Here is a 13,538-nt window from a genome sequence, read left to right on the forward strand (position 1 = left end):
CCATTAGGCTCCCGAGTTAACGTGCCGCTGGGAGGAGCGGGACACGGCCCCCAAACCGGGCTGACCTAGGCATGGGGCCCGGCCCCCGCTGGGGAGAGCAGCTGCTGCCGGGAACAGGCCCCGAGCGACGCCCGGAGGCAGCTCCCCCGCCCCGGGCCCTCACCCACCGCCGCCAGGGCCCAACGGCGCCCTCAACCGCCCCGCCCCGCGCCGGGCCGAGGCCCCGCCCCGCCGCCCCTCCTGGGCGGGGCCCCGAGCCGGCGCCCGGCGCGCGCTCTGCCGGAAGTAGCTGCCTCCCGACTGCCCCGCCTCCTTCCGGAAGCGGGCTCCGCCCGCGCGCACCGGCGGCCTGGCCCGTGCGGCCACGCAAGCACTGCGCGTGCGCCTCCCGGCGCCTGACTCCCTCCCCCGCGCGCCGAAGGGGGCGGGGCCGCGCCCGGTGGCGCCCCTGCCTCTGCGGCGGCCGCTGGCGCGGCGCAGCCCGCCCCGCCCCGCCCCGCCCCGCCCGGTCCGGCCCCGCCCTCCGCCGGGGGCCGCGCGCGCCGCCGGCTCTGCGCGCGGGGGCGGCGCCAGGCGATAGCAGGGCTCCTCTCGCCCTCCTCGTTCTCACCGCTCGCTCCTCCAGCGGGCAGCGGAGCTCGCCCCGCCGCCGCAGGTGAGTCGGGGGCAGCGCCGGCGGGACGGGCCGCGCCGCGCCGGGGGAGCCGCCTGGCGCCTCGCCACCGGGAGGGGGCAGAGGGAGAGCGCAGGGACCCCTCCCCGCCGGGCGCTGTGGTGCGGGAGGGAGCGGGCGGGGGCTCCCCGTGGCCCGGCGCCCCCGGGGCGGCGCCGCGCCCGCCGCTCTCCCCCGCCCGGGGGTCGGCGTTGGGGCGCGGCTGCCGCCCCGCCGCCCCTGGCCGGCGGTTCGTGCCTGCCGGCCCCACCCCGGGCTGTGGGGAGAGGCGGGCGCGCCCGCGGGCGGGGCCCGCAGCCTCCCGCGGCGGCCCGGCCGCTCCCTGAAGGTTACGGGCGTCCAGCCTGGGGGCCTCCCGCCCCGGGCCTGCCGCTGCCCGCCCGGGCGCTGAGGGGAGCGGGGAGGGGGCGGCGGCGCCCCCGGGAGGAGCGGGCGGCGGGGTCCGGCCGCCTCCTGTTGCCGCGGGAGCGGCGGCGTGAGGCAGGTGCGGCGTCTCCGCCGCGGCCGCGTCCTCAGGGCGCGGGGGTGACCGCGGCCAACGCCCGCACCTGCGGAGGGCGGAGCGCGGCGCGGCAGCGCCTTCACCCCGAACAAAGGGGCCGCGCCTCGGGGCCGGCGGGGGAAGGAGCCGGCGGGGGAAGGAGCCGGGGCTCTCAGCGCCCCGGGCCGGGCTGGACGGAGCGGCGGCGGCTCCCGCCGTGGCAGCGTGTCAGCGGCCGGTGCCGGAGCCTCTCTGCGTGTTGCAGTTCGAGGATGAGTAAGAGCAGCGTTTCTGTAACGTTGGATTGCTCCTCGCTTTCGTGTGCTCCTCTTCTCTGTGGCAGTACACGTTGAAAGGCGTTGATGCTAACTATAGCTTGTGCTTGCCTGCAACAAAAGGAAGAAGTACGAAGTATGCCTGTTAAGTTCCCTAAATAAAGGAGCCTTTCGGTGCTCACCTATTTGGTTAGGTAAATAACTTGGTGTTTGCTTTTGGGCTTCTTTTAAATGGAAGCTAATAGCTTCGGCTCCTTCCCCTTAATTGAGTCTCTTTAAAAATGAAGATGTTAAGTGGGCCATATGTATCCCAAGAGACACCTGGAGAGAGATTTTTATGTATGATCTGTGTGCCCGCTTTATAGCGTCACTGAACTGTCCTGGCAGAAAGACTGCCAAAACGTTTATTTTCAGACTCAGAATTACCTTAATGTTTTGTTTCAAGCTTGCATTTCCGATTCTCATTGGGAAGAGACTTTGCATTCTGCAGTGCGAACCATTACGCTTCCGCGAGTGGAAGCGATACATAACCTCTGCTGGCATTTCAGTGTCTGGAGATAGGTTATGGGGAGGTCTGCACAAAAAGCTATCATTCGTTCTTTGTCTTTTCCAATGAAAGTTAAAACGAAAAGAGAGGAGCGACTGGGAGAGGGGCTGCATGGACTGGGAGAGGGGCTGCATGGACTGGGAGAGGGGCTGCATGGACTGGGAGAGGGGCTGCATGGACTGGGAGAAGGTATTGGCGCTCTATTAGTTATCAGGATAATAGTGATTATAACTGGATTCTCAATTAAAAATCCTCTTTTTTTTCAGCTGGCTTATTCGTCTAACAGCATGTACCTCAACATTTAAATCCTGGGAAATTGTGAGCATTCTTAATAGAATGAAGAACAACTGCATGATATGTAAATCTCTGATGTAGATTGAAACCCTTCAGTCTATGCTCGTGACACAGCTTGTCAAACACTTTTTGTGGAAGCCTCCAAATGGTAGAAGTTAGAGGGATTGCCAGTGCTAGTGATGTTTACCCTTTTTTTCTTTTCTGTAAAAATGGGAGAATGTGGTATACTGTTGCACAAAAAGATCAAATAAAGCCTTCAGTCCAGGGCATGAGAGGTCAACTGTGGGGTTAAATAAGCTGTGATACTAAATAGTGAATGTACTCCTTTTACTGTTGCAAATTCCTTGACTCAGTCTCCACTTTGTCATGTTCTTCTGAATTTGAGGAAGTGGAAAAAAATAAACTATTTTAAGGTGAGGTATTCCAAAGTGCATGCAACTCAATAGTGTTGTCTTTTTTTTTTTTTTTAGACCTTAAGGAGAGGATCTTTAGCTGTGAAAGAGAAAGCTAGAATGTCTCCTAGCTGTGCATTTGTTGTAATCTGTGTCACCTGTGGGCATGTACTCTTTACATAAATAATACACAGGAAAAAAATAGGCTATTGGGGGGAGGAGTGGGGGATGAGGTCAGGGAGAGATGTGGCTGTAACGATAAGACAGTGCTGGCCAAAAGCAACCAAGGAGGAACACAAGACTGTTAAATCTTGCAGTGGTCCATGCATCTTCTGTATTCAGACTGATTTCCTTAAGAACAGTTGTGTTCTTAACCTCAGTTAAGTCATGCACTGACATCCCTGCATATACTTTTTCTGAGGGATTACCCTGAAAAGGGGGTGTTCTGTCTAAGAGAAGCTTTTACTACTGTTAAATTTCAAGTGCATCTGACTTGGAAGAAGATAATGGCTGAGGCAAAGGATGTTGTTGCCTTAAACTGATGTATGGCAGCCTCCAGTATCAAAGAATAATGTAGGTACAGTGTCTTGTTACTTAAAAAGCTGTTTAGGCAACTGCGTTTTGCTAACTGACAACAGCATTATTTTCCCTGGAGATTGACAATTGGAGAAAAATAATTATAGGAGAAAAATCTTAACTTTGTGATTAGATTTGTTTGGTTTGCCTCCCTAGCAAATGCTATAGGATATAGTGGTCCTGGGAATAAGTCACTGATCACATGTGTTCTGGACAGGGAACTCCCCACCCCCTTGAGAGTGCTTACAGCCAGCTTCCAGTAAACTTCTAATGGCTCCAAGCTATTGAAATTACTTTGCATCTAAATTGAAATCTATTTTAAGTGAACAAGGTAGTTTGCTAGGCTAGTGACAGCATTCTTGTGAACACATTATAGCCTACCCACATCACACAGGCAATTATGGACAACTGTTTTAACTCTCCTTCCTACCTTATGAAGAATTGATGTGAGGAACCAAGAAAATAGAACAGTTGGTATAATTACTGTACATCCACTGAATGTTCTGCAAGATGTTTTACATCTTATAAATTACTAAGTAGGGAAGAAATGGTTATATGTTATTAGTTTGTTGCAGTACTTAAAATCAGCTCTCAGGGTAGTTCTAAAATGTTATTGGTAAGTCTTACTGTCTGCAGAATCTGAAATTTATAGTCCTTGTGGATGTAAAGAACTTAGAGTCACTTTAACTATAGCAAATGTGCCTTGCAGACAGATCAGGGAGTTCCTAAATCCTGTTTTGCTTCTCATCGTGTTTTCTTAACTATTGTGAGTCAGAGTGAGCACCTACCAACCAAGGATTTGTCAGTGGGCACAGCTGCTTGTCGAATCTCTTTGGTAGATGTGCAACCCACGACCATTAGGTATGGCTTATACGCTGAGTCTTTGGAGCTCTACACAGCAGCAAAAGAATTCTGAAATTCCTACAGAAAAAAACAGTACTGGATTTAGGGGTGGGGGCAAGTTGGAAAGAGATGTAGTATAGCCTAAGTAATGCTGCCTTAGAATGATCCGATGAGAAAATGAATTGCCTTTGCCTAGAGGGTGGCTTAGTCTTTACTATAGTGTTTTGTTTAGGATAAGTTTTGTGTCTATCAAAATTCCCAGCACCCTTGGGGCAATAGATTGGTAACTCTGAAGTGTCCAGGCTGTGCATAGAGGGGGAAAAAATGGGGAAAGAGGTGTGTAGGAGAGGTTAGACAACATAAAGAAAGGAGATGTAATGCAAAAGGCAGTTACTATAGAGAATTCAAAATAAGCTACGCTGTAACCAGTTTATAATGCTAATATGGAGAGCAGCCAAGAATGCAAAGAAGGTAGCACAAACAAGAGAGATAGAGTTGGTTGCGGAGTAACTCCGCAGTTGTTACTTTAGTGGAATTGATGATGCTCATTTTGTGATATTGGCTCCTTAGTTCATGCAATTACAATATACATTGAATTCCTACCAGTACAGTTCATTGAATGTATTGTATTTTTCTCTGTAACGCTAAGTTTACTACATCATATGATGCAAGAGTGTGGGAATGTCTGGTGCAGTGGCCCACAAGATTTCGTTAAAAAATGGCATGTAAATGCACTGTAAGACCAAACAAGTATTTCTGCAAATTATGGAAAATGTGATTTTGCAAAGGAGCTTGGCACCTGTGCTTCGTAGGTAGGTAGCAGGGATCAGCCATGCATTCACACCTTGGTACCTGTTTCATTTTACTCTCTGAAATGCTAACTTAATACTCTTCCGTGCCACTGTTAGACTTGATCTTTAACTCCAATCCTTGTCCCCAGCAGTCTGAGAATGCTTATGTGTAATGCCCACATATAGGCAGGCAGAAATGTTTCTGTCGATGTTAAACAGTCCAGTAAACGTGGAAGTCTTCCAGACATGAAACTTGTGTGAAGAAGGCTAAAAGCCAGCTATGTGTGGTATAGTCCTTCTCTTTGCTGGTACTCCCATTCAAGCCCATCAGACAGCGCAGAGTAAAGCTAGTCTGTCATTTCAAGGCTGTACCAGTGTAGTCCTGTTGGTATAGCTGTGCTGTTTCCTGAAAGGGCTTTTAGTATGGAAGTAGTTAATTCCAGCAGCACTTTCCCCAGTGGGATTTATTTCAGACTTCAAAATAAAATAAACTATACAGCCAGGAAAACAACATTAATGTGACAGGCTTCTGTGGGCATGCTGGGTCAGTCACAAAACCCCCCTTGACTGGTGAGGTCATGCCATAGAAGATGTTTGAGTAGATGAACCTGAAGGCCCTACTCACAGCAAGGCTGGTAGAAGCTCATCCTTAATCTGTCACTGTTACCCATGGAGATTAAAGTAAGCAAAATCAGATGCTGAATTAAAGTGGTTATTGTGTGAAAGAGATATTTTGGTATGACACCACTAAATTGTAAAGTTTTTACACACTTAACCACCTAAATTAATTCCACCTTTGTAGTGTACCATGCAAATAAAGCTTCATTCCAACCCTCAGAAGTCTTGTGTTTTAAGAAATAACACTTTAAATACACACTGTTAACAACTGGTTTCTGTAAGGTCAAAATCCGTATTAACAATATCCAAATGAAGAGTTCATTGCAATGCTTCAGTGACTGGTCCAGTACGGTCATGACTGATAGCTCCGTACACCTTATTGCAACTTGAATTCTCTGACTTGCTATATTTTTACATTTTTGAAGTTGTCCCTGATTTGAAAATGAATATGAATTTGTTTTACATTGCTATAGTTCACACTGCGAAGTCAGTGACGCAGCACTGGTCTGCGTGCATACAATTTGTTAAAGCATTTTTCCTTCATGCTCCAGGTTGTGTATTTTTTTTGTCTGCTGATCAGGCACGATGGCTTTGAGATTCCAGTCCATTCATATGCACTGGAAGTAAGGTTTATAATAAAACAGGAAAGCTTAACCTAGAAAGAAAGCACTGCACTCTGGACTCCTTCTCTGTGCAGTCCAGTATTGTCATTCAGAATTTAAAGAGCAGATGCATTAGGCTAAATACCAGAAACTGCTTTCTGTTAAGCAAGTTCACCCTCTGAAGTGTTATTAAATGGTTAGTGTTGCAAGGAAGAAACTATGGCTACATGTAACTTTCATCATGAAATTCAGTGTGGTCTGCAACATGTTGGAGTACCCCAGTAGGAAGATACCCGCTGTAACTTGAGATGCATAAAATAGTCATATGTGATTCTTTTTCCTTGTTTAATGGAGACTCTGATAAGAACAATAATGAAAAATTAAAAGGCTGTGGTAAAGAACAATAAGAAAGCTGCTGGTCTGAATTGTTAATTTTGTTTGCGTCAGTAGTCATTTTGTTTTAGTGTATAGTGTAACATAAAGGACTGGTTTTAGAACAATTAATTAAAAATACAGGTGCATTTGTTTCAGAAATATTAAAAAGGGTGATGCTAACCAGTGGTTTGTCCAGGTGCAATGTTCTTTCTGGGCAGAACTTGTCTCAGGTGTGGCTGTGTAACAACAGCTGAGCAGGAGCTGTTGCTGCCTTTTGGACTTAGAGGAGTTAAATTCTAAATCTTAATCCAAGCTATGTCTCAGTCCTCTTTCTTACATCTTGTTTTGATAATAACTTGGATCTTAAGTCATGATCTCAACTTTTTACCCTTCTACTGCTGCTGTGAGGGGAAAATACTCACTTCTAACCAATAAATATTGCACATCTTTAATGCCTCTCTGCTTTCTTAAGGAATCCCATTGCAGGCATTGCCAGCTGGTATTTCCTGTGTTCAGAGCTAGGGAGGTTATAATTTGTAGATTGATGGTGTTCTTCAAGAGACCAGTAGCTGATCCACAAAATATTTTAGGAAAGCCTGCATGTGTACTCCCATGCAACTGGCTCCCTGTCAGTCACTAACTTCGGACATGTACTTATTAGTTTTAGTGATGGGCTTACAGTTACAATTACACTTAAAAGAAAGGCTTTATAGTGCAGCTGCTCACCAGAATGGTAAATTTCTTAAGTCCTCTTTGCCCAGGAACCAAAGAGAGAGATATGAAATGTGTGGGTTTGGAATCGTTCAAAAACCTTAGAAGGTCCTGATTTTTATTTTGAGAAACTTCTTTACTGTCCTGTCTCTTTAAAGTTTTTTATTGGATCTTATTGGGAAAGTTGATCTTTTTCAGTAACTTGGTTTGGCACATGTTGAACTTTTCTAGTAGAAGAGCAGATGTTTTAAAAGTCCATGAAGGTTAACCGATATATGTTGTATTTTCTGTCTTGCAAAGGTTGAACTTTATAGCTCTTGCAGTCAAAATGGGTAGAGGAATGAAATAATCTAACAAAAGCGTTCTCTGCAGAATGTATGAGTTAGAACTGAGACCATGTGTGTAACATGCATAGTTTAAGTGACTTTCTTCAGGCTGGAGTATTTTGAAGAGCGTTGCAAAAGCAAGTTAGTTCTGGTGATCTTAACTGTAGTTTGGAAAATTTGAAGAAAACTGCCCATTGCTTGAGCAAGTTTTATGTTGTAATCTTTCTAATAGGTTTTACTACAATTTTGGGAGGTAAGACTTTTTTAGAGATATGGGGGGAAAAAATTAATTCTGGGAGGAGAAACTGAAGCAGAAACAATCTTGTAGCCAAATAGTAGGATATCTTTTTAAAAATATGAACAGTGAAATACAATATGATAAAATACTGAAATGGTCATAACTAACCCAGTCAGGAGGGTGTAATTATTCTTGGATTGTCAGTAGTGTGAAGGTGAGATTTTCAGGAGCATTATTTCTGTTTCTCAGCAGACTAAGATCTTTCTTGTTGACCATTATTTGTGAACAGCAGGAATGGGTTTTAACAACACTAACTTTTCCAGACTTTCTGCAGGACTCAGTCTGTGTGTGTATTAAGGTAAAAGAAATAAACCCCTCAAGGAAAAAAGCTGTAAAATTATCTTCTGACTCTGTGGAGGACTGAGGCTATTAGAAGTACTGCAGCTGAATTGAAAGCATGCAAGTGACCAGCTGGAAATAAAATGTTTTCGTAAGTCAGCAGTAGTAAAGGTTTTGTAGGCCAGAGGAAATCCTATATTACACTGTGCAACACTGAAGAGGTATTGGGTCACATATTTGTCACTGGATTTTAAAAGTTCATCTGTACAGAAAGGAACACAGCTCACACTTGGTAGTGTTTAGTGTTGCAACACGTGTCGAATTAAATGTTGATAAAGATGCCAGATGTCACCATAGACAGACTTATATAGTAGTTCTTCCCAGGGGAGATTGACTTTTAAAATACTTAGGATTTGGTCTGTGACCACCTCTGGAATGCCTTTAGCTTTTGCGTTGTGTGTCTGGCCATAGAAGAGAGACGCACTTGAGACCCACCTAGTGATGTGCAATAGTATACCATCCTTAACGGTGCCTCCTTGCCCTTGCAGTGTGATTATGAAACTAACTTTTAGGTTGTTTATCAGAAGTTTTTGATAGCTGCTTCACTTGGTTACCCCCGGTAGTCTAAAATGAACATTATGCTTGCTTCTGCGTTCGGAAATGGATCCATGACTTTCACATACGCTGCTGTATAAAGAAATCTTTTTTAGATAGCTTGTTCTGTTAAAACTTAGAACTTATACTCTTACATTCTTGTAAGTCATTTAACAGTTCTGCAATGTTCTGAATTACCATGTGCATGATAGGAGCTATAAGAATTCAAATAGGAACAAAAAGCAATTTTTAAAAGTTACTACTTTACAGTTTGAGAACATTTAACTTTGAAATGTCTTCTGTGGTACTGTAAGAAAAGTGGTCAGTATTTTAAACAGAGCAAGATCAAAACCACCTTGCACTGGTGCTTAATGTGGAAATTGATAAATTGACCTGAATATTAATAATTTTGTACTAAGTTCATGAACTGAATGCCATCTGTTTCTAGCCACTGCATGTTTTATGCCCATAATATGTGAAATAGCAGTGAAACTCTACCATGTATCATATGATTAGCAAGCATATATTGAACTAAAAGACAATTAATTGCCTGATTGGGTCTTTTAGGTCTTCTAGATTGACTCTACCAATTTTTCAGATCATAGATCTAATAGTTTTAGAATAAACGACATCTAAAAAAGGGGAGAGATCAGACTAAACAGTGTTTCAACTGCACGAATGCTGTATTACCATGCAACATCAGGTCTATAACCACTTGTGTCCTTGAATCACCTACTCAAAAGGTTAATTACAAGTCTTTGTGTATTTGCAAACAAGTCTCATTCAGTGTGTCATGCATATGAAATCCTCTTCCCCCGAATAAAACAGAAAAATTATTAGGATTTTAGGAGGAACAATTTGCACTGCATAGAATGTAAACAGGAGGAGAAGTTACCGGAACAAAAGTTGGCTACAAAAGCAATGCTCTTATAATAACATTACAAAAGGGTACTTACACATTTGTAAATGGGTGGTAAAACAGATGGCAAAGTCATAAAATGAATGAAGTAACTTACTTTGCCAAGTCAGATTTCACTAATGAAATTTATTTGCTACAGCTGGATGATTCCTTAGGGGAATAAAAGGAATTTTTTGAAATGCAAAAGGTTCCGTTTGGCTGGTGTATTGATGCAGTCTGCCTGTGGGGAGAGAATATGCTTGCCTGTATTTGTGAAGAGGAGAGAGAGAATTTGGTGGTACTTGCTTCTTGATGTCTCTTGCTAATGACCTGAGTTCAGTCCTGTGTGTTTGCACCATTTGTGCTGTGGCCTTTGATATAAATGTGCTTGTACCTGCTGGAGCACTTGTGCCCTGCACCCCTCATTGCCAGAAGCCAGTTAATAAAATGTGAAGGATAGTGTAGGATAGTGTATTTTGGTATTCCTACCTGCTTTTTGTTGAAAGTTCATCCAGCTACGCACTGACCACACGGAAGAAGGCAGTGCCTGCCTCAAATGCTTTATTTGAAAGCTTAAACTTTTTCTATGTCAAGAATTTCATAGGAGCGTTATTCAAACAAGGCTTCTGTATTCATTCTGTCTGTGCTAATACCTTGAAAGAATTTAAGGGTGTTCATGTGAGTTTTCACCATAATACTATATGGCTGGCTAACGAGGCAAAATAAGTTGTTTTGAGCAGGATAAACTCCCTCAGCTATCAACATCAGAACTTGTCTCACTGTGAAGCAAGATGCCTGCAACACAACAAGGCTGCTTCTACCAACCAGAATATGTGGATGGCATCCCTCCCATAGATTCCTTAAGTGTTGAGTGCAGCCTGCCATGAGCCTAGTGGGAACTTGTTTTTGCTTTGCGGATACCATTTGTTTCTAGATTTCTCTGTTAAAAGTTAACTTTCCTGCCTATAGAGCAGTGAAACTATCTGGGTGGAGTTTTGGGTTTAGTGAGTGTGGATCTTAAGTCATCCTTTCTGGCTGTAAAAATGGCCATATGGATATTTGCTTTTTCTAGAAAATGCACATTTTAGATTCTGAACTTCTAACTGAAGGAAGAGTATAGCGTTGTTAACAATTAATGAGATAAAGTATTAGAGGAAAACCTGATTTATGGACTTGTTCTGGCAAGGCTATATTTGTCAAGTGTGTCTGTTGGAAGCTTTCTTCAGGCTTTGTTGAAATAATTTACTTCATCAAGTCAAAATGCTTATGTTTAAATCTTCCTTAATTTTCTTCAGTGAATGTTGAAGTATAAGTGTACAGGGGCAAAAAAGACACTGATGCGGTTGAGATTTCTTTTGAAGTATGGTTGACAAAAAAAGCTGGTTTTATGATACTGAATATGCTGTGAGCAACTTTTTGAATGCAAAACTCTTGGAACTGCTTTTAAAAGTGAACTGCTGAGGCTCATGCTGCAAGCTCTGGCGTAGTGCCTTTAAGGGAACTCCAGTTTTTTGCTTTCCAGAATAGCTGGAAGCAGCAGCTCTGTGGAAGTGTGAGTGCCGCCTGACTTATTAGTCAAAAGTTAGCTTCTAAATGTGCTTTCTTGCACTTGAAACTCAGGGTGAAAATGGCTGTAGCCAGTATGTTTTAGGTGCAGTAGCTTAAATGTGTCCTTGAAGTGCTTCTCTCAGTCCTTAGTTGAATAGCACTAACTTAAGACTCATGTTATTGATCCTGTGTTACTAAAATTCATCCTTGTAGGCTATGCCTTGCCCCTTACACTTTATGAAGGGGGAGGAAAAGTGTCTTGTATATCAAATGCTGAATAAAATTCAGTAGTAGTAGCTGCTTAACATAGCATCTCCTGTGAATGTAACTTGACTTTTGTCAGGGGACTTGATTATGGGTATTTGGTATGGGAGCTGCTTCTGCAGATGTCCCCCTCTTCTATTCCAGCCTTTCATTCCTCCTTAGTTCTGCTTATGCTAGTAAGTCAGCTGTAGTACCATAGTACTTGTCTGGCTGTCTTGCCTCTGAATCCATGCAAGCCTCTAGCGTGGATAGCTTTGACAGGCTAATGACATGTAATTGTTTGTTCTTCTAGCATGACTGCCGTTACTGTTAATACTCTCCTCATGGTATATAATGTTAAATCAATACAAAATGAATACCTTCTGTTAATATTCTAGATTGCAGACCTCCATGTTTAGAAATTTAATCTAAGAGAAGACATGACTCTTACGCTTTGTGTTAAAGCAACACTTCCATGCTGTCAACCTCAGAAAGCTAAGTTCCCTTAATGATTAGAATAGACTGAGATAGGGCACCAGCCACGTAGTGAACTTGAGGAAGCAGAAATAGTATTCTAGACTCTATGTAAATATGTATTATTACCAAAATTACTTCACAGTGTAACTTTAGTCAATTGAACTATGAAAACAAGTTTGCTGCTGGTGTTAACCCTGATGCTGAGTTTGCATCTTTCCCACTGATCCCTGGATCAGTCCAGATAAACCATTGCACGTATCTAGAATTCTTCCAAATGTCCCATAATAACTGTCACATAACTTATGAAAAGTGAGGAATCTTCAACAGGTGCTAAATTGTGGTTGAGGAACCTTACAACACTTACAGTGTTTTTCTACAGTGTTTATAGGCTGGGGGTGCTGCAGTTCAGCTTTCCCCATGCTTAGCTATGTGTTTTTCTGGTCTGTCTTTTGTGCCAGCAAGCTTGTCTAGGTAGCTAGTCTGTCCAAAAACCGGTATAGGTTAGTTTTTGTCTAGAGCAACTTCTGAACCACGTTGTCACCTAGTTGTTGCAAACACCAGTGCGATTGGAAGGAAGGATATGGGAGTATCAATCAGACTGTGGCATGTTCGGTTTACATCAGCCTTGCAGACACACATGGTTGGGCTCAAGTGTTGTGTGGTTTGTCAGCTCTTTATGTGGATAATAATGTAACTGCTTCATTTTCTTCTCAGTACATTGCAAGGTTTAAAATCTTAAGACCTTGATTTTGTTCCGGACTATTTCTGCTGTTAAGTTTGGCAGGGTTTTCTTGTGCTGTTCCATACGGGTTTTGAGAAATTTCTTTATGGAAGTGCCTCCCCAGAAGTCATCTTGCAGGATGCCAAAGAGGATTTTCGGTAACAAAATGCAGAAACGATGACTTAAAACATACGGAATACATATCTATTCTCGCCTTAGAAGCTGCTGCGTAGTTCATGGCTGTGCCCAGAAGCTGGCATTAAGGCCCTGTGGAGCCTCAGGGAGACTGCTGGAAGGCTGTGAACTTGTTTACTGTTGTGTTTGCAAGTGGTTTAGTGACTTCTTGTTGGAGGGATCTCAATTCCTGCAGTCATGTGTTAAGAGCACAGAGCTGCGGGCATGTGGGGACCACTGTTCTTTGTAGCAGCATGATGTAACTTATAGGGTGGAGATGTAATTTATAGGATGGATGGAGCCTCAGTAACTTGGTGAAGAGTTCACTGGTTGACTGTTCCAGTTTCAGTGCCTTGATATGGTTACAGTTTGAAGAACTGGTCACAAGAAGCTGGGAAATGTAAGTCTTTTGCCTGAGGAGATTTGCTGCTGCTGAGAGGTAGAACTTAAGTCAGTTTTCTACCCTTTACTTTTCTCAGTAGATGTGTCATCACCTTAGTAAATTTGTTTTGCACGTGTGGGAGAGACAAGCACATTTTATGGGGTGTACTAGAAAGCTTTGGAAAGAAGGGTTGATGGTTGGTCTTGATGATCTTACAGGTCTTTTCCAACCTTAGTGATTCTGTGAAGGGTTCTTAACAAATCTTGATTGTGGCTTAACTGCTTGTTAAAGTCATGGGAAGCCATGAATCCTAATTCCCAGTTAAACAGGTTTATGTCAAAGGATTATTTTCAGGAGAAAGGAAAGCACTTACTGTGAAAGCTTTTCTAACTTGTTCTGAGGTTGAGGTTCAGGTGGCCT

At 43.9% G+C, this 13,538-nt stretch overlaps 1 protein-coding gene across 2 annotated transcripts in view; it reads left to right on the forward strand.

The window, feature by feature from the left end:
• The first annotated feature begins 586 nt into the window (after nucleotides 1-586).
• RALA (RAS like proto-oncogene A) overlaps nucleotides 587-13,538 on the forward strand; it is a 29,688-nt gene continuing 16,736 nt past the window's right edge. The window contains exon 1 of one of the 2 annotated variants that reach the window (XM_059819122.1): nucleotides 587-655. The gene's annotated coding sequence lies outside the window, so the exon portion shown is untranslated. Of the gene's footprint in view, nucleotides 656-1,586; nucleotides 1,624-13,538 lie in introns of those variants that run through there. The other variant, XM_059819123.1, reaches the window with a different exon arrangement.

Source organism: Gavia stellata, chromosome 6 (assembly GCF_030936135.1).
Source record: "Gavia stellata isolate bGavSte3 chromosome 6, bGavSte3.hap2, whole genome shotgun sequence".
Classification (NCBI taxonomy): Eukaryota; Metazoa; Chordata; class Aves; order Gaviiformes; family Gaviidae; genus Gavia; species Gavia stellata.